Consider the following 18,162-nt stretch of genomic DNA (forward strand, 5'->3'; position numbering starts at 1 on the left):
GCTGTTCAAAAGTTGGCTTCTGTGCATTGAGGTATTGCATCCTAGTTCAAGTAGTTAAAAGGGACAAGGGCAAAGAACAAAAGGATAAAGGCAAGACTAGCTAAGTCAGTTGTCTTTGAAAAAATAAAAACAATTAAACAAACAGCAACAGCAACAAAACTCTTTCCAGAAATGCCCACCTGGGTATTTCCAGTTACATCTCAATGACGACAACTATATCCCACAGCACCTCCTATGTGTAGGAGAGTCTCGGCTGTGAGTGCATATAACTGGGAACATTGTCACACAAAACAAGATCACAGTTCTCTTAGAAAGGGAAAATGAGAAAATGAATATTAGGCAGCTAGGAGAGTTGGTTGTAGAACCCAATTCTGGTTTATTCAAGAATTCCTTAACCTAAACTCTGCCTATTAATGGCACGAAGCTTTCTACCTTTAACCTGCCTCCCAAACTTTCAGTTACTTCAATCACTGCTAGTCAAAAATGCTATTTTGGAAAGTAGCCCCCAAATTTTTACATCCCCTTTACTCTACTGACCTCCCAATTGCCCACCTCCAGGGATCTCAGCATTCATCGTGCCTGAGTTCTCAGCAGCATAGCAGAATCTGTTACCGTGTAAAATTGATTCACCTCCAAGACTTTGACCTCTAGGTCCCTCTCAGATTACCATCTCCTGCCCTTTCCCTTTTCCCATCTCTTTATTCTCGCTGAATCCAATCTCTGCACTCTTTGAGATTTGTACACTTTCAATCTTCTCCCAAGTCTGGTGAACAGTCAGGTTCCTCCTAAACTCATTTGCCAACCTTCCTCTCCTGTCCTCACATCCTCATACTCCTGATCTGGCAATCTACAGTTTTATCAGTACACTCATTTTGCCAGTGCACTCAATTATCTTCAAGTCCCGCTCCCACGGGCTTTCCACAGAATGTCTCCACTAAGACCATATGTAATAAGACTGTATGTTTTGTTCTGTCCCAACGTAGTATGAATATATAGGTAATTCTATACAACCCTTGCCACCTTTATTCCCCAGTCAACTAGGAACAAAAGTGTAAGAAAGCCTTAGTTTCATACTACAGCCCTTCCACCACGTGCCTGAGGCACATCCTCTTTATATTTGGTACATTGTGTGTGCTTGTGGGGGGATGGAAGTCATGGGAGTTGGTGCGTGTGGCCCAAGCAAAGACTGATTAAAGGTTTAGGGACAACATGATGGGCAGGAGAAGAGAGAGATTCCCTCTTGTCCCTCTCAAATATTTTCCCCAAATTGTGCATTCGCTATATTTCTCTAAGGAACCAGACACAGTAAAAGTCTGCTTTTCACATTACCACAACACTTACTTGAAGCAAGCAGCTCAAAAAGCCTGGGTACATGAAAGGGTAGGGATCAAATTGTCAGAGAGAAGAAGAGAATTTCAGGGGTGATAATTAATACCTCAAAATAACATCCTCCCATCCCATATTAACAAAGAAACCATCGTCTTACCATTAGGCTCCAACTTTCCAGTGCAAATATATTCTCATGTCAGAAAAAACAAACATTTGACACTCAGTGTTCACCTGTTTGTTATAATACAATTACGCGAATGTAGAAGGAAATGTTTTATGAAATCTCAGCAATGCACAGACTCTTTCTACTCCCCCAGACCCCTGATGCCATAGGCCCCTCTTCCCTGAACCTCTAGATCAGCACAATATGAAAAAGTGTAGGAAAATTTTTTTAAGTGCTGAGAATTAAGTAATTCATTCCTATTTCTCATAGGAAAAAAGTGATCAATTTCTCAACAAAATCATAAGAAACAAAGAACTTACAATAAAGAACAAACCCTTTGGCAATTAAAAATTACGATGACTTTTGCAGATAAAAACTTCTTGCTACAGTTACTCAGTGGTAGGGAATTCATTCTCAGTAAATCCACTCTGTTAACACGGGCCGCCGGCCGGCGCTTACATGAACGTTTTGTTATGGTGAACTTTTTATTGCAATGGTGTGTGTAGGAGGGATTTGACCTGTATATGCCCCAAGATTTTTTTTCCAGAATATAACTCACTTTGACAAGGCATTTAGAAACTGAGGTATATTTTCAATAAGGATATCTCCAGACTGCAGACTCCTATGCCCTCTAAAATCACAACTACTTAAAGGAATAAGTGTTTGGCTCCAAACAAAATAAATTTAGCGATGTGCTTAGTAATTTTATCAATATAATTAATAATTATCACTAATAACATATGGTGTTTATTGCATATGATCCTAAAAATATGAATTCAAGATCTCCCTCTTGGTACAAATGCCATTTGAAAATATTTTTGTATATATTCTATATATTTAATTTTCAGATGCTTGTGAAATAAGACCACAGGGCTATTTAATTCCATGATCTTAAGGTTCTAATTGTGGATATAAGAGGAAAAAGAGCTTTCAAAAGAGACTCATTTAATATTGTGTTTAAGATTCTAGTGAAGTTTGACAATAGTAATACGTGAAATCTCAATGTGATCTGTATTAGTTGTAAGAGCAATTGACAACTTACTGATTGCCACCAATTATGCACATGATGCTGTTCTAGATGCTTCTTTAGCTTGGGCTTGAGGTGAGATGTTATATGTATGTATGTATGTGTATATATACATATATGGATATATATTCACTTATAACTCAAAACACACAAAGCATCACAAAACAGCGTGGGAGATACATTTGTCGTTTGTTAAGCTAATGCTTATGTTACTCAAGTATGTATTGTATCTGTCATAGAATTGGCAATGGACTTTTCATCTGGGTTAAAACTCTTCCAACACTGAAATCATTATCAGTATTTCACACAAGAAGTTGACCCTTCGTACCCTCCTACATCCGCCCACCTCACAGACACACGTTCTTTGCCAATGTGAGAGAAGGCGGAAGATCACAATATTCTGATCCTAATGTCCTTTGTGAAAAATTTTGTGTAGTAATAATCATTAGTACTGTTGGCCAGATACTCTCGGGTTTTCTCTTTTAGGCACATGGTAGGGTTGTGCCTCTCTTTGCTGCCACGAACTAAGTTCATATATGAATTCTTCAAGATTATAGTTGACCCATTGGCTAAGGAAATCTATTCTGATTTAAAAAAAAAAAAAGTGTTCTCAAGAAAAGCTGTAGCATATTCATTAAGTAGTTTTGTTATATTTAAAGTTGTTCTTTTTTTTATCTAAACTGTGCTTTTAGTGAATAAATCAAGATATACTGGTAGGTATCTTTTTGCTTTCTCTCACATGCAAAATTTTCGGCCACATCATCTGAAATGCCTGTTGGTATCCCTGCTTTTGTGGACAAAGTTAGTATGTTGGTTGCTAAAACTTTTGTCACTTCTTGCAGCCAATTAAAATGTACACAAAAAGGGTCCATCTAACATTAAATTTTGGCTTCAGTTCAATTTTACCTTTTGTGTTTTGGGAAATTTAAGTTTTGTTATTTTGTGCTTTAGAAAGATGGTAGGAACTAACACTTTATTTCACAGCTTCCTTTTTCTTAGTATATTATATAAAAATTGTGGTGGAGGCATAAATTGAATCACATCTAGAATAAAGCTAGAGCCAACTTCCCCCGTCTCAGCAATCACAGCAATATGTTATAAACTTCCCACCTGTGATATTAAACACTCTATTTTGGGTGTCTTTGTGATTGCCACTTCTCTGATATCTGAGCAGACATTTCAGTGCCCAGTTATTGGCTTCACTTAAAATTGTTCTTCATGTATCCTGGTCCACATGCTGAATTCTATGCAACTACCATTTGTGACGTTGATTCATTTATCTATGGTTCACTAGCTCCTGTCTACAATCCTCTCTTAAAACACTCCATTTTTCCTTCCTACTCTGTATTCACTTGGTCCAAATACTCTCCATTTCCAAGAGAGTTTTATGATCAACCTTACTTGGATACTAAGGGTTGGGCACTCAGCCAGTACCTGTTTAAAAGAAAAATTTCTTAGTGTTCACTTTGTGCTTCTGAAACTGTAACGTGCATACAAACCAACTGGGATTTTTTTAAAATGCAGATTCTGCAAACCTAACAAGCTCCCAGGTGATGCCACTGCTGTTAGTCTGAGATCACATTTTGAGTAGCAAGGTGTTAATCCATCAATATCTGACATCATCTGGGAATGACATAATCAATTATTCAAAATATGTACTGAACATCACCTACTGAAACATCAAGCATTCCACCCTACCAGATTCTAGTGATTAACTGGTGAGCAAAGGAATCATGATTTCCACGTTCAAGGGATTTACATTCCAGTGGAGAAAACAGAAAATAAATGAATAATACCATATACATTTTTTTATCAGAACAATAAAGGAAATAAACATCATGTATCCCATAGAGTAAGTGGGGAATATCTAGCTCATACGGGATGTTTAGGGAAGAACTGAGATGTAGCAATTAAACAGTGAGCTGAAGGCAGTGCAGGAGCCACTCATGCAAAGAGCAGAAGAAAGCAGCCTCCGGAGCAATCAGTAAGCACAAAATCTTGTCTAGTAACATCTACAGAATTTGAAGTATTAGAGAGGAGACCAAGACAGCTAACGGCTAGTAAGTCTAGTCTAGGCTGAAGGCGTACCCTCTAGCGCCCTTTAATTTTAGGAGGGCCTTTAGATTTGTGGGGTTTTTTTAAAATTCTAAGATCAGTAAAACTTCACTGAAGTAGTATTTACGTATTTAAATAGAAAATGGGCACAATCTTTGTTTTGCGGAGACTAAAAGGGGAGAACAAAAGTGGAGGTACGAACACCATTTAGAAAGCAGATTTAGGATGCCATTTAGTAGCAGCGGCAGTGGTAGTGTTAGTAATAGAAGAAGAAGTAGCAGTAGGAGTAGTAGCAGTAGTAGAGGTAGCAGTACTAGTAGTAGTATAACAGAAGTACTAGTAGTAGCAGTAGCGATAGTAACGTAGTCCAGCTCAGAGATAACTCTGATTCTAACCAGGGAGCTGACACCGAACCCAGAGAGAATAGGAGAGGTGGAGATGTGTTTCTGAGAGAAGATGGACTTCTGATGAAAAGAACAACGAAGGCAACACCCGTGTGTTTGGCTTGAGGAGCCAAGTGGGTAACAGCGCTGTCTACTGGATGGGTTGTACCAAGATAGGTTTGCTGCGGATGGCACCATTTCAGTTGTAGACGCGTAGACACGGAGAGATAGTAAGTAGTCACGCACGGAGCTGCACAAGTCTGGAGCTCAAGGGTAGGGCCAAGCTGTTGACAGAAATTTAGAAGTCCTTAATCATGGGGCTGTTAGGGAAAGGGGCTAGAATAGACAGAGAAGTTCCAGCTGTGGGGCACTCAGTATTTAAACATTCAGGGATGTGTAAGATATCTAGAAGGAGAATGCCCAGAAGGAGAAAATTGTTTTTGGTTTTGTTCTTTTAAGGACAGAGGTAGAGCTTTTATTTTAATAAAAGAAAAAACAAAGACTGTGGGCTTAAGTGCAGGTGGTTGGTTTAAAGGAGGACACCAGTCCTCTGGGGTGTCTGCTTGTAAGACATTTTATCAGCGGAGGAAGAAGGAGCAGGCAGCTGTAGAGTAAAAAATGAGCGGGGGGCGGGGAGAATGGGAGAGCTGTGTTCTGGCAAATGCTGGTAACTGCAGGTATACAATTATTTTTTTCTCGAAAAGAGTATATTTTACATTTAGATCTAAAAACTGTCTAGACTAAATTTTTTCTGATATGATGTGAGGTCGGGGTCAATATGAATTATTTTTCATATGGACATCCAATTAATCCTGCACAGTTTATTTAAATTACCACCCTTTCCCACTAAACTGCAGTGCCATCTTGTCAATTATCAGTTAATTGTATATGCATGCGCCTGTTTCTGGACACTTTATTGGTCAATTGAAAACTTTTGTTTTTAACTAAGGTTTTTGTTCTGTATAATGAAGGCTCAAGTAAAACCTCTTGGTATACTCTTAAAATTACCAGGAATTCTGCTGAGGTTGAGTATCAATATCTCCGTAAGAAATAGGATGCACACCCATTATCTTCTCCAAACAGGACAGAATGTGAAGTAGATGGTAACTAATGTGGAGGATAGAACTGATCCACACAAACAAACCTTGTATGCTGAAAAACACTATGTGGAAATCCTCAATAACAGAAATAACGAGTGCGGTTACTAATCCTTTAAACACCCCATTGCATGTGCCCAAACAGAAACATCAGAAGTAAGGCTTTTTCAAACAAAGGGATCAACAAAGTAAATATCCATTAAATTACCAAGTTTCTGAGTTTAAAGCCATCAATAAAATAAACAATAAATTATGACACAAATTTTACGCAAACCTTTCAATGGGAAAAAAAAAATCACCATCTGCTTGTTTGTTTTTAAACCATGCAATAAGGATAATCCTTTATTATTCTGCCACATCTGGAACTATGACAAATATTACTTGGGTAATTCTAACTATAATGCAAATGCGTTTCTAGAACAAATGAGTTAAATGGACAGAGTGCCCTGATGATTCCATAAGTGATTTAATCTTTGAAATGTTGGCTATTTCCCATCATACTCAAATTCCATCTCGCTTTGCTTTGATCTTCATAATTTACTCAGCAGAATACACTGCATTAAAGGTCTGACATGAAAACTGAGAGATAAATTCCTATAAAATCAATTGAAGACCCTGGTGAGCAGTTTTGTTTAGTTTTGTTTTGAATGGGGATGGATAGAGAATCACAGGACAGTGACAACAAACCTTTAGGTCAAAAACATAACTGCATTAAACGGAACATTTATTTGACAGAGAGAGATCAAATCTTTTGACAAGATGAAGTAGAGTTGTTTTCTGTTTAGTCTACCTTGACGAGAGTGAATTTAAAGAACAATGGAACTTTGCAAGGATTCATCTCCTCCTCAAAGATTCAGGCCCCCAAGCAAATGGAGCTTCTTGTATGTTCCCCATTCCTGTTACTCTATACTCCGTTTCAGTGTGGTATTAGAAAATTGCCCTCCAAAATCATTGATCTCGAAATATTAACTTTATTTTGTAACTTCATCCTAATTTCAGTTATTCAGTAAAATTAACAACATTTATGTTTGGTCTCCTCTTTCTCTAAATAGCAAATTTCTTTCTTCTTGAATCAGACTTTATACTAAATATGTTTAAAATCCAGTTTAGTTCTATATTTCTCTAACATGTAAATATTTTAACAGTAAATTTGAAATGTATCTGGTCTAATGAAAGAGGATAAAGAAAAAGAACAGATAATGATCTCTTTCCTTATTTCCTGTCAACGTAGGATTTCCTGTACTTCCTGTGTCTGCCTCTGCACTGAGACCTCAGAGCACTTCGGTCAGATATCCTGAGCAAGACTGTTGTTCAAAGACATAACAAAGAAGAATGTAATAACAGTTTCCTTAACCTCTGGAGGTCAATTGACTTCTGGTCACCTAAGTGGAGACCTGGGAGCCAAGGATCATCCTTGCCAGGCCCAGCTCCCCAGAGTACTCCTTCATTTTTATCACTTCAATCAAAACTCACATGACCACAGTTCTGGTTTTCTGGCTTCCTGGTTAGTTGGGAAAACTGATGGCATGAGAATGACAGCGAAACTCCAAGATTTCTCTTTTTGTTTAGAAACAGGAAATGCATTTAAATTTGGTCGTTCAGATAAAATACCACTGTGAAGGTTAATTTTATGTGTCAACTTGTCTAGGCTATGGTGCCAAGTTGTTTTGTGAAACCAGTCTAGATGTTGCTATGAAGGCATTTTTTTAGATGTAATTAACATTTAAATCAGTAGACTTTGAACAAAGCAGATTAACTTCCATAAATTATGTTCATCTGATCAGCTGAAAGCCTTAACAGTAAAAAGTGAGATTTCTAGAAGAAAAACAAATTCTCTTCAAGACTGCAACAGAAAATTTGCCAGTTTCAAGTCTGCTGCCCTGAAGAATTCAGACTCAAGGCTGTAACTTCAACTCTTATTTGAATTTCCAGCCTGCCATCTTGGTATCGCCGGCTACGGCAGGCCACAAACACACCACCGATGTATGAAACTCAACCTAATTGCAAAAGTTCACAGAACAAATGTTTTAGAAAAAATCCATGCAACGACAACAAACAATGTGGCAGTTGCAATTTTTTTAGTGACTTAGTTGATTTTTTAAATATTCAGTAAAGACTACCTGAATTAAAAGGGAAAAAAATGTATCAGTACCTCAGCTTCAGCTGCCCCTTTCCAATGACATGTTATCTCTGGTCTCAAGAATGTACCATAAGGAAAAAAGAAGAAGTGGATAAAGAGTAATTTCACTCCCCTCTCTCAGAAATCATATACACAGCATGGCATTAAATCATTCAGGTAAGATTTATTGAGTAATAACTATCTTCTAGGCATGTTCTTAGGCAACAGGGACAAAATCATGAATACTATATACATTGTGCAGGTCATTTTGTCACAATTATAGTTCTCCAGGAAGCAAGCATGAAAGAGAGTTGGGAGTGGAAAAGTTGTATAAAGAAGTGCTACCTGTGAAGGAAAGAGGGAGGAAGCAAAATTGGGCAAGAGAAGCCATCAGGTCACGATAGTCTCAGCCAGCCAAATGGAGAGTCCTAGAGAAAAGGTGACCCCCTTAGAGGAACCCTTCATTGGATAGAAATGGTCAGGGCCTTGTCCTCACCTCTTGCTCAGTCACTCTCCAGGGCTGTCCTGCAGAAGAGCATGCTCTCGCCTAACACTGCTTTGCTCAGTCTTTGGCTGGGATCATCCCAGAAAAGCAAGACTTCAGCTGGAAAACCTGTGTGGATCTTGAAGGAGCTGACAGCTGGAGGCTGTCAGTTGGACACACTCCTCACAGCTGGGCAGTGAGTTCTTTCTTGGAGGAGAATCTGAGTACCACATCTCCACGTCTTCCGTAGTCTACCCATTGTACTGTACCAATTCACTTCTCTATGTAGGTTTGAGAAGAAGCTCCTCCATGATTCCTACGAGAATGTCTCGCTGAGGGGAAAATTCCAAGTGGGAAACAAGGGAGAAGAACCACAGGCCCAATTGCTCCAGTGGTCTCAGGGCTGCAATCAGTACTCATTTCTTGTTCTTTCATATCCCATTCTAAATTCTCCTCACCCTGAGCCACACCTTTTTGCTGGTCACAATAGTCTATCTGGTGGAATGAACCAAGCACTCATTCCTAAAATGTCTGAAGCCTTAGTAGCCACGCCCTTCCCAGGCTGGAAATGCTGCACTTTTCTGTTTACAGTACAATTAAGCGAGGGAATATCGTGAGTCACCCAAGTGAGTCAGCCAATCTCCATACATATGTCTCCCTGTCCCCACTGTGAAACGGCAGCCCTACCTCCCACGATGAGCAGGTTCAATCATCCCTGAAAAGATACTGACTCGTTATCTTGGCTGCTGATCCCTAAAGTGCCCAGGGGGCATCTCTGGTTTATAGTAATTTGAGACTCCTTGCTATGCTTCAGGCAAAGGCACATCCCTGTTGGGGTCCAGAACCAAGACCTCTAACTTGGTAGCATCCAAAGTTGAAGGGATGGGAAGCACGAGTACCCAGTGGGTCATGGTGCATAGTGGAAGGTGGGGCAACGTCTGCTTCTACACCTTGGTTCCTGAATCTGTGTATTCTTTCTTTTGGGGATACAGTGCCATACAGTGAGCTCTGATGTAATGCCTAAACTGCATCCTAGAGAGTGGCACCTCATCCTTACAGGGCATTGCCACCAGGCTATCACTTCAGCTTCATATTCAGCAGGCCGTTGTAGTGTCCATAATTTCTGGATGGTGCTGAATGTAATACAACCAGTGTATCTCACAGTGATGGGTCGATTCTCACATCTGTTTTACTGCACACTTGTTCCCCTGATTGGATGCTGCGTTGTGTGGAATTCCATGCCTGTGGGTCAGGATTTCTGTAAGGTCCTGGATAGCTGGGCTGAAGGTCCTGTGGATAGCAAAGACAAACACGTGCCTGAATAAGTGTTTATTCATGGAGAACAAACCAATGGCTCTTCCAGAACAGAAGGGGCTTCTTCTGTGGTGGATATTCCCTGGTAGGCACCAACTTGCGAAACAAAGATCCTCACTTCATACTCACTCACGTATATCCATGTACCTGTCCCCACCATGGTACTCTTTGTCGCTGATCTTCCAATATTTTTCATGCCAGACCCCTGACCAGCCAGTCAGGTCATTTTCCACTTTTTATAAGTTTATGTAAATTATATAAATTCAAGCCATTCCTCCTACACACGGTGGAAAACGAGGTGAACCTCTTGAAGCTCTACACATTAGGAAGATTTTTCTTCATGCTGTCTTTTTTTTTATTGCTGTAACACTGGATTATAACATTATAAATTTTCAGGTGTACATGGTAATACATACCCAATTCTGTGAACATCATGTTCACCACCCCTCATGCTGTCTTTTAAGCCACTGCTGAGTAGGGTTGCATTGCAGCTGCCATCCATTTTTGGATTGCTTCCTCACACCAAGCTTACCCATTTATAAACCAGGCTAGGCCTTTTTCTTCGTTCTTTGTCGGTGACAGAGAACCCTTCGTCATCAGTGCATATGAACTGAAGGAGGGATGCTGATACAACCATGGTGTTTACAAGCCAATCTGGGATAACTGCACCTGTAGCCTGCTTGAGCCCTCTGTCGAGGACGTTGTACTTGACCCAAGATATATCATTTGTAACTACAATATATGACCACTGTGTCCCTTTACTTGATAATGTATGAATCCAAAATAACCCAGCCTGAGATGGGCAGTTCCAGACTCATGGTCACTTGGTAACCGTGGTCAAACATTTCGTCTCTGATAGAGCTCAGTCAAACCTCAGAAGCTGTCTTTCAAAGTTGTATATTTCTCTACTGCAGATAGAATGGCCTTGTTCCAGAACCACAAGAGTCCATGTTGTCCTTCTTCTTATAGTACCTACTCTAAATTGCACATTGCATCTTTTTCCACCACTGACACCCAGACATTACAAGGTCTGCAGATTTTATGGCCCACATGGCAAAACTGCTTGTTATGCTGCCTGGACCTCCTTTTTCCTGCTTCAGGCCCAGCTCAAAGCTATTACCCTTCCCACTTCATCCAGTAAAAAGACCAGAACTGTATTCCAAGATATGGAATGCATTCTCTCCAGAATCCAAAGATGTCTACTAGCCTTTTTTGTGTACGGAATACAAGTTACATCAATTTTTCTTTTACTCTGGAGAAGCTGTTCTAGCATGTCCTGGAACACTGGACCCCTAACACTTGACTGAAGTGGCAAAGCATGAATCTTTATAGGATTTTTTTCCCACCCTTTGGACCACATATATCTTACCAGACTCAAGACTGTAACAGGCTTTTTGTTTACTGAGACAAAAAGAAATAGTAACAAAAGTCTTCCAAATACTTTAAAATGTATATCTAGTAGTCACTCAATGTAATAGTTTGAACAATATGTATTAGTTTCACAATATGTATTAGTTTGAACAATATGTAATAGTTTATACAATATGTATCCTGAGAAAAAAGAATCATAAATATGAATGTCTTAAATCATTTACTCAGAAATCCAAAATAAGAGAACAGTAATTATTTAGATGCTAAAGAAAAAGTAACAAAAGTGTTAACTCACTTTTTGATATTTCAATTCAAAATATTTTAAGTTCTGAAAAGATGTGTTGATTTATAGCCAATTTATTTCTTTTCCTGGAGTGTGCCAGAGACTTGTCAGATGAGTAGACATCTCATGAGATGTATAAAGAATTGTGATATGGTTAATTCTTAAAAAGATATTTTATTCCTCCGGAAATCAAGATATTTTATGGTGCCAAATTATCTTATAACATATTGTGATAGATGTATAGTACACTACTGTGTTGTCAAGTTCATTAAATCCTTGAATTTCCTAAGATAAAAAACCTACTGCATAATTTAAAGCTGCCTGAGGGGAACTCATTTATATACCGTGTCTGTACTTACCCAATACTAAGAATCACTTATTTATCTGTTGGTTATTTTCTTTTCATAAAACTTCATTTCTTTTTATAAAAAGTTGATAGTTAAAATTGCATGATAAATTATGTAACTTAGCCTTACAATAACCCATGAAAATACTTATCACCCATCAATAGAGCACACATTAATACTAAATACAAGCAAACTCATTTAGATTTAAATACAGAAAATAAATCCTAAATTGGCAGAAGCGCCACAAGTTAAATTAGTATTCCCAGGAAGCTCAACCACTTCCTCATTGAGTTGACCTTCAACACGCTATATAACAAGCTGAAATTAGTGACTTCATTGTAAGTCTTCATTTTAATGGTAAAAACTGTCATGCCCTAGGACATACTACCTTAATAATTTTTTTTAATAAATTTCACATTTTTTTTTCTTTTTTCTTGGGAAAGATTCACATTGAGCTAACACCTGTCACCAATCTTCCTCCCTCTTTTTTTCTCCTCCCCAAAGCCCCATTACATAGTTGTGTATTCTAGTTGTAAGTCCTTCTAGTTCTTCTATGTGAGCTGCCACCACAGCATGGCTACTGACAGATGAGTGGCATGCTGCCACACCTGGGAACTGAACCCAGGCCATTGAAGCAGAGCACACAGAATTTTAACCACTAGGCCATCAGTGCTGGCTCAATAATTCTTGAGTAAAATATCATTTAGTATTTTAACAAAATTGTAACAGCCACTACATATCGTATGTCTCATTCTATCATTATGATAGTGCAGGTAGAAAAATTCTAATTGCTTCTTGTGGTTTTCTGTTATATATTCCATGAATATATTTTTCAAAAGCCTTAGGTGAGGGGTTGGCCCTGTGGCAGAGTGGTTAAGTTCACATGCCCCGCTTTGGCAGTCCGCGGTTTCACCAGTTCGGATCCTGGGCGCAAACATGGCACCGCTCGTCAAGCCATGCTGAGGTGGTGTCCCACATAGCACAACCAGAAGCACTTACAACTAGAATATAGAACTATGGACTGGGGGGCTTCAGGAGAAGAAGGAAAGGAAAAAGAAGATTGGCAACAAATGTTAGCTCAGGGACCAATCTCTGGAGAAAAACAAAAGCCTTAGGTGAGATCTCACATTGAAATAACAGAGTGCATGATTTCATTTTAATGTTATTTTGCATGACGTATTGAGAAATCACATGTTTAGAAAGATTATTCCTTCATTTCAAATAGGTGTATGTCCCTGTAGTTATGTCTCTTTTTGAATGCAGGCATAGTAATTATTGCCTATAAAAAACTTAGTCTGGAGATACTTATGCGTCATATCTTGATGAGAATGAGTTTCAAGTTCTCCTTTTGTCACTGAATTATCTTTCATGGTATGAAGCAGAATGTACCCAAAATCTGTATAAATTCAGGACATAATACACTCATTTTAGAAAAAAAAAGATGCTCTTTTAATCTATCATAAACTAATACACGGTCATCTTGGTATTTAGCATCAGAGAATGGAAAGAAAATTATAGAGATAATTATCTGTTACATTTCCTTTCCTCTGGGTGAGAGCTCATCCAGACAAAACCCAGAGGACTGCCTACTTTAGAAGTGAATGGGAAACAGACTAAACTCCTCCAAAACATCCGTGTTTATTCTCAAGGACATCTTCTGACGTCTTGCCTAATCTCTTATTCTGTTTATATATAATGTTATTTTACTGGACTTCTGTGAAAAGCAGAGTAACTGCCTTGTCTTTGTGCTGTCATAAAATAACTCCAATAAACCAAGTTGCTTCCTGCTGCTACTCTGTTATAAATGAAATGATCATTCAACTTAACTGCTTTCCTAACTAACGTTCTCTCTGATTCTCTTCACCAGCAAACTTCTTGAACAAGCTGTCTCACATAACAGACTCCTTGTCTTTACTTCTCGGGAACTTCTCAACCTACTCAAAGCTGCCTTTTGCTCTTATTACTCCAATGAAATGACTCTTACTGAGGTCAAGATGGTTTCCATGTCACTAAAGCCAACAGATGTTTAATTGTCCTTATTTACTTGACCTTACTGTAGCATTCGATACTTTGAATATTGTCCTTCTTCTGGAAACACTCTGTTTGTCTTGTTTTCCATGACACCACGCTTTCTTGATGTTTTCTCTACATCCCTGGCCTTTCATCTATCCTCTCAAATTAGTAAAGATATCTTAAAATTCTTTAAGATTTGATCTGGCGCATGTTTCCTTGTTGCTGTATTCATTCTCCAGGAAACAGCAACCACTCATGGATTCTACAACCACATTTAAACTCTAGTCCTCTCTCCGAGTTTCAAACCATATATATCTAACTCCATACCCAACCTGTCTATTGGATATTGCATGTAAACCTCAAGTATAATATGTCCCAAACGAAACTCATGATCTTAACTCTTATAACTCTTCCAGTATTTTCTATATCAATGAAATGATGTGAACAGAAAACTGAGTACACAAGCTAGAAATCTGGAAGTCATTTTTACCTTTGTCTTTTTTTTCTACCTCTCTCCAGTATAGTTTATCAAAAACATTCGCAGGTTTTATTCATTAAAGTCTTTCCAATGTTTCTACTTCTCCGATATATTTATTATAAATCTAATCCTTTTTAATCATCTCTAATCTGGCCCTTAACAATGGTCCACTAACTGCTCTCTTTTTCAATTTTTCCCTTTCACAATGCAGCCAGCACGATCTTTTCCAGCTAAAAAGCTACCCATGCCACAAGCCACCTGCCCACACGTTCATGCATGTAAAATCCTTAATTGTCTTCCTATGACTCTTAAAGTAATGACCTAAACCTTAGCATGGTCTATAAGGTACTTCATGAGCTCAATCCTTCAAAGTATCTTCAGTTTCATCTCTTCCTATTCTTTACTTGCTGGCTTCAACTGTATGAGACTTAGTTCAGTTTACCAAATGCTCACCACTCCCTTACTTTGTTACTGTATATATTGTCTCCTTTGCCTGGAATGTTCTTTTACTTTTCACTGAGTTAAAGTCTTATTCATTCCAACAGCAGTTCAAATTTCCTCATTAATGTCTTCCTTAATCCCTAATAGTAGGTAGATCATCACGACATACAGGCCCTGAGTATTCTGAACATAATTTTTATAGTCTGTGTCATAGTTTCTGCGGCTGAAATTGTCCTAGCCCCCCCCCAACTAGGATGTAAGTTCTGTACTGGCAAAGTGGGATCTGCATTTCCTGTGCCTAGAACCATGGTCCGAGCATAGTGGATGCTCAATGGTATTGAGTATTAATATTTCTTTTGCTCTGGATAAACAAATGAGTGAACTTCTGACCAAGGGAATGCCTGTAGCACAGCTGCAGTGTCAAGAAAACAAAACCTCACATTGACTTGCAGCTGGGGTGGTCACAAGCACCATACAAATTATCATATTGTTGAGATAATTTCAAGTACACCCAGGATAGTGATAATAAAGTCCTTGGCATCTGGTTTACTAAAGATCAGCCTGGTCCTTCTAATCCAGTGGGGAAACTGCTAGAGAGAAAGATCTTCCAAGTGTCAACTACAGACAAATTGCAAAGCTCTGTAGGTTGTGTGGTGAAAAGTTGCAATTAGGCTAAACAGATGAGGGTGCATTAGGTGGTATACCCAGTTATTCCAGAGGCAGGTTACTTTTCAAAAAGCAATAGCTTAGCCTGGCATACCATACCCAGAGTGCTTAAAAATCTGTCATCCACTCATAGATCTAAAGAATTGTGAAACTGTACAGGCTAAGCAAATGATTAGGAATAGGAGCTGAGAAGAGCACTCTTATTCTATGGCAACAATTTTTCATGAAACGTATAATAAATACCAATCATACAATGTGCTGTATATGGAAATATGGAAAATTTAAACATCTAAAGATAGTGTTACCACCCTTAAAGGATATATAAATTGTAGAATTCCTGGACTCAGAACTACCAAGACCAATTTGTTCTCCACTGATCCAAGATGCATAACCTTAGCAATAAATTTATATATGTGTGTATTTATATATTAAAAGGCATTTACATGATATATATTTAAATTTTATATCACATATATCATTATATATTACATAATATATAATATAAATTGATATATAAATCTATATATATATAGCTCCTATCTCCTTCATTTTACAGGAGAGAAAACTAAAGTAAATAAGTTGCCCAACATTATGCTCACTCGCTCTCTCTCTATCTCTGTGTATCTAGTTTAGCCTACTACTGTTATTACAGGCATGGATGAATTTTTATTGTGAGTCTCTGGGTAAAGCTCTTGAAAGTTAATTCTCTAAAATAAGTACAAATCCTAAAGGAGCTAATGACATTCTGTAGAAGCAGCAGAAAAGTTGGAAGAATCCATTATTAATTGGTCCACTTCTCTATGGTTGACCAGTGAGCAAATATCAAAGGGAAATTATCAAATCAGAATAGTGGCATGTATTTAAAAGAATTCTCAGTATCTAGTTACAAAGATACTTTGAGGACTATCTCGTGAACCCAAAAACAGAGATCCTGTGAAATTCAAAACGAAGTGTAAGCAAGACCTTAAAACACTTCTTTTTCTCCTGCATGTTTGCTCTCTACTAAAAACAAACACACAAGTAAACGAATGGATGCAAATTGTGACTCAGTTTCCTTTCCACAGGTCTTGTTGCCTCTTTCTCTCTCTCTCTCTCTTTCTCCTTTGTTCCAAAATTCCCCTCCCACAAGAGGGTTCTAATCCTATTGATTTTACTTACTTATGTATTTATTTGTTTGTTTATTCATTTATTTATTTATTTTCAGGTCCAAAATCCTTTTCCTTGAAACTGGTTAGGAAAGTCTATTGTTTTGTGAGGGATAATTGCCAAAAAAAAGAAAAAAAGACTCAGAAAAAATCCTGAAGTTAGTGGGACAATATGGTGAAAGCTTGTCCTCTTGTAATAGAAAACAGATCATACATAAGTTAGTTTGGGAGGTTTTTCCTTATAGTGAGAAAGAAAGACAGGCAGAGAGAGGAAGCAATTAGGCCCAAACATTCACTAGTATTATGAGATGACTAGCAAATTGCAGTGCAGTAGATTCCACCACAGCTACACAGCTATCGAATATGCTTCTCCTCAATGTGCTGATGGAATTATGTATCTATCTATCTATCTATATATATGCTTGGATATTTGTGGCAAACATACCAAACTGTGGCTTAACCCTATATTACAAAAATATCCTGTATTTTGCTTGTTACTACCCGATAGTACTTTCTTGCTTGTGGGTTTACTTTATATTTGTATTTTCATAACAAAGTGATCTGTTAAAAGTGAATAAATCATGAGGAATGGAGGATTTTTCCATTTTGCAGCTAGAATACACAGCAGAATAACAGCATTCCTTAGCAGCAGGTAGAGTAGAGGGTATGATTAAGGCATTTGGAAAAATGGGGAAATAATGACCCAACTGGGTTTGAGAGTAACTAAAACCTTGGGAGAGGATGCTTAGGAGATAGCAGTGATTATAGGTTGCATCCTAATCATGGTGTGACTGTACCCAAGATGCCACCTCGCATCACGTCTCCAGTGCACCTAGGCAAACATGCCCTGAACCTGAAATGAGTCAATTTAGTAGAAGTTCTAGTTTGTATTTGTAAACTGCCAGGGATGACGACTGAAGATATTCATATTCTCAAATTGCCCCCAAGACACAAAAGAATAGAGAAATAAGCAATCATGCTAGGGTCAGAAAATATGATTATTCATGCTATCATGCAGGCTAACAGCACCTTGGTCCAGAAAGCAGGAGTACCAGCTTACATTAGGTTGCAATCTAAAGATCAGACCAAGGAGAGAGTAAAAATTCAGTGTCACCCAGAAGGTAGTTTGAAAAATAAACAGAGTAAAAAACATTCTAGAAAGTTTAATTGATAAACTCAAAAGGAAGAAAAAACATAAGGTAGCAAAATATTCCATGCCCAAAGACTGAATATGCCAAATTTGTCATCAACAGTTCCATGTTTTCTTCAAGCAGCTAGAGAAATATTCTTTACCAGATAATATACTTCCTATTTATACTCACAAAATTGTATTATTGATTATAACAAAATATTGGCTCATCCTTTTAGAGCAAGGGTGGTGTCCTCCACTTCTTTCTTATTCCCTAAAATACTAGGTACATCACCTGTGTTAAATAAATCCTTTCTG

This window comes from Equus przewalskii, chromosome 27, assembly GCF_037783145.1.
Source record: "Equus przewalskii isolate Varuska chromosome 27, EquPr2, whole genome shotgun sequence".
In the NCBI taxonomy this organism is placed as follows: Eukaryota; Metazoa; Chordata; class Mammalia; order Perissodactyla; family Equidae; genus Equus; species Equus przewalskii.